The sequence below is a fragment of the Montipora capricornis genome, chromosome 5 (assembly GCF_036669925.1).
Source record: "Montipora capricornis isolate CH-2021 chromosome 5, ASM3666992v2, whole genome shotgun sequence".
Taxonomy (NCBI): domain Eukaryota; kingdom Metazoa; phylum Cnidaria; class Anthozoa; order Scleractinia; family Acroporidae; genus Montipora; species Montipora capricornis.
This window is the reverse complement of record NC_090887.1, coordinates 22,850,513-22,854,636: the sequence shown is the minus strand read 5'-3', so window position 1 is coordinate 22,854,636 and position 4,124 is coordinate 22,850,513. Positions and strand designations below refer to the sequence as shown.

The 4,124-nt window shown below is 43.9% G+C and overlaps 1 pseudogene; it reads right to left on the bottom strand.

Moving 5' to 3' along the window:
• Positions 1 to 1,706: 1,706 nt before the first annotated feature.
• On the bottom strand, positions 1,707 to 2,750 carry LOC138050108 (uncharacterized; annotated as a pseudogene).
• Positions 2,751 to 4,124: the final 1,374 nt, after the last annotated feature.

The window sequence follows — 4,124 nt, the reverse complement described above, 5'->3', positions numbered from 1 at the left end:
GCATTTTCGGGAGAAAATTTTTGGCGACCACAATTTGCCATCCGGCTACTGAAAATGTTTATCCTGTCCCCAGTTGTCGCCCATATAAAAAAGTTAATTTCGGACCCTGACAATAGTTTTAAGAGATGTCGACCAGTTCAGAAATAATAACACTACATAAGTAAAATCTTTCAATGACAACAATTATGTAGCATGAAATGCTCGGTGGCAAGAAGAAACAAAGAACTACTCAAAGGTGGCCATGTGATCAACTCAATTCAAGAAAAGAGTATAGACCGTATTCATAAATGGCGGCTAAGTAATTGTTCTTTTGTCTTTATGCTAATGATCCTCACTAGCCTCGTTAGCACGAACAAAATTCAAAAGAATCTTTTCTCCAAAGTGAGGCTAGTGAGGATAATTAGCACAAGGACAAAAGAATAATTTCTTGGTCGCCATTTATGAATACGGTCTATGTCTGGGTTATTTTATACAGAGTGACCTATGATCTGAAAAAGTACAATGTATCTACCAAAAATGCTTCAGACACAAAGACAGGTGTCTCAGTTTTACAATGGGAAATACAACAAGGAAAAAGTATACTGTTTGTTTTACGATGAGCTACCCCATCACCTGTTTTTTACCCAATCATTTAAATTAATCATGGTTCTTTCAAAATTTATCTAGTTGCGTGCAGTTCTTACGTTTAATTATGTTAAACTCATCACAAATAGATGAGCTTGGGAACTGGTGCCTAAAAGGTTAGCGGGGAGCAGAAGCCATAAGCCAAAGGGGAGGTATCCATGGCAAACCTGGAAGCGGGAACCACCCCGACACACAGCCGCTAACTGGCAAGGGGCGAGAATCCACAAAGATTCACTAACAGATAGCAATTGATCCGCAAAGATCAACAAGCAAGAATGCATGAGAAAGGCAACTTGACACAAAGGCCCTGCAAATCTCCAAAGGGCCACCCCGCAGGTCATGTACCGTAAAGGGTGAAATCGCTGACTGCATTAGTTCGAGTCTAAATTAGCCTAAATTATATTTAGCCACTTTTAAACTCATCACAAATAGATGAGCTTGGGAACTGGTGCCTAAAAGGTTAGCGGGGAGCAGAAGCCATAAGCCAAAGGGGAGGTATCCATGGCAAACCTGGAAGCGGGAACCACCCAAAAGAAACCTTTCTCCAGGTGCTTGGAGAATGGAGGGACCCGAGAACAGGGTGACCTGGAACCTCCAATATCCAATTAGACCCCAAGCACCTAGCTCCCAAACAAATAATGCAAGAAAGAACAGTACACACCTGACCAGGCGGACATCCACCTGAGGCGTCAAGACTGGGAGACAGAACAGCGCTTCGGGGCCGACGCACAAAGCATGCACGAAGAGTCATCGCAGGTGACAAACAAAAACCATAAGCCACCGATGAGCAAAAAGTCAGAGGAACTGTAGAGGGCCTCTGGTTGGGAAGCAAGGAAGCTGTGCTGAATAAAGGGCTTGACGATACCCTGATGATCTGGCAGTCCAGAGCCAGCAGAGGTGAAGACCGGAGCAAAAACGCCGTGCTCCGGCTGCACAATCTGTGCAAGCAATTTTCGCAAGTCTCCTTTGCAGAATTAGTACTAACTGACTACTTGCAATGTAAATGTTTAGTGTGACTGTTCCGCCCAGATTAGCCAACGCTATTCGCGGACTGGTCCTCTGTGTTGTATAATTATTGACAATTATTCTGTAACTAAAGTTGAAAGTTGACGTTGAAAGTTCCACAGGACCAGGCGCAGAGCGGACCAGCCAGCGGGGTGGAAACTAAACAGTGTGCTGTTGAGTTGGGACCAATCGGTCAGGTTAGTCGCCACGGCATTATCTCTAAACGCTCGGTCGTAAGATAACCAGACCCGACCGGAAAACTGGCGATATTTTAGCAGTATAAGGAGTTGATACTGCAGGAGATCTTTCCAACGGTGAGGAAAGTACGACACAAGGATGAGACAGTAAATAGAGAAGGGCTCCAACCAAGTGGCAACATCTTCAATGAGCCACTTAGGTTTCTTCGGTGCGGACGTTAACACAAGGCGCCCGTCGAACAGTAACTGAGGCTCTGGCTCTGAGGGAACAACGTTTGAGGGAAGCAACTCGTGGAGTTCAACAAATTTGCCAGCCACAATCTGACTAACTAATTTTGCCGGTGCAGGAGAAAAACCAGGGCCCACCACGAACAGTTGATGTAAAACCAGCAACGGAGCACACGATGTGGGGCCAATGGTGCTCGAGGGAAAGGCCGCGTTGAGGTTGCTGGGAAGAGCCGATTGAGCGAGCGATGGAACAGGAGAGGAAAATGTGGACACAAAAGTTGGAACAACACAGTTATTTGGCCTACCTGAAGCAGAAGGAGTCGCCGTGGCCGGTATGCAGGGGATGCAAAGCCAGTGCCAGAAGCGGCGAACGACGAAGCTCGGGCAGCAAGTTGGCTCGAATTATCAGGCTGGGCAGAAACGCCCCCGGAATGGGGCCACGCTTGCCGGTACACTCCAAGCAGTAAGGCTTGCAACTTGCTGGGCCGAAAGCACTTGCTGGACGGCGTTGGCGACAGTGGCCAGAAAGGCAGGAGACGTGGGCGAAACAACAGATGTAGAAGACAGGGCTGTTGAAGCCACGCTAGATTCCGATGGAGCTCACACCGATTTCGGAGGAATTTCCTCGGACTCCTGCACAAGAGACAAGGTATCGTACGCTGCCGACGGGCTATTACAAGTGTTTCTGGTGTTCATCATATTTCTGGTGTCAGGATCCGCAAAGACCGTGCGAGAATCCGCAAAGGTTCGCTAACAGAGAGCAATTGATCCACAAAGATCAACAAGCAACAATGCATGAGTAAGGCAACATGACACAAAGGCCCTGCAAATCTCCAAAGGTCCACCCCGCAGGTCATGTACCGTAAAGGGTGAAACCGCTGACTGCATTTACTTGTCACTGAAAAGCCCCCTTGGGAATTGTGAATAAAGTACTGTACTGTACTGTACTGTATTGTATTGTATTCAGGGACAAGGGAAAACTGTACTTTACTTACTGCCAACATTAGTGTCAACCCAATTTCTTCCATGAGCCTCATAAAATCATTGTCAGCATTTACAGCAGCTATTTCATCCTTACTGCTTAACATTGCCTATTTAAAAAAATAATAAGTTGAAAGACAAGGAATATAATTTTATTTTTATTTGTAGCATTCTTATCCTAGAAATAGCAAGATACACTGTAGTGACATTATTTATTTCATAAATACAAAAATTGCATGACCTTGCACGGTTAGCATTAAATGTTTACCTGCCTTTTACTCTGATTTCTGCATGCCTGAAGGAATAGTACATGGACTGTAGAAAGCTTAGTATGCTATTGTATCTATCACTTTCAACCCCCGTCGCCTACATTTGTATCAAACCTCAGCCCACCTAATTAAAAACACTCGCAACTTAGTAATATTTTCTTAAAATAAAGTTGTACTTGAACCTTTTCTTGTAAATGTTGCACATGCACACTCATTACATGACATAACAGGAACAAAAGATATCAATTAACTAATTTCATTTTTTGTAACTGTTTTCCGGCTGTTTTCCGTAGGTTCTTTAATAGTCAAGGACAAAACCAAGGTGTTCAATAACGTAAAGATGTGACTGCTATTTAGTACAATTTACACAATAGAGGAGAGCTTCCTTTCAGACTTGGTTGGTAAATGATCTTTAGTGGTAGATGGAACCGCTTCCCAGAGAATTGACAGCCTCTGGAGATCTAAACTCTAGTCACTTTCCCTTTTGTAGTTCCCCCATGCATTATCAACCCACCTCACCCTTGATGCACACCTTCTATTTTTACCTAACTTTAAATACCGTACTCACAAGCACAAATATGAAATAGACACTGGAAATTTTCTTTTTGTAAAGGCGGAAAGCTCTAAAAGGCATTTCTGTTTCTTCAAATAAAAACTCATTCGTTCAACAGCTTAGTAACCTGGCGCAATACCTCATGTTTGCGTGCAAGCATCATCACTCGTGTTGCCTGAAAATGCTAGTTGGTAATGAATGTTTTTTATTCTTTATACAAACCTGGCTGACTTAATGCTTTTGCAAACTTCGTATTGTTTGGTTTAT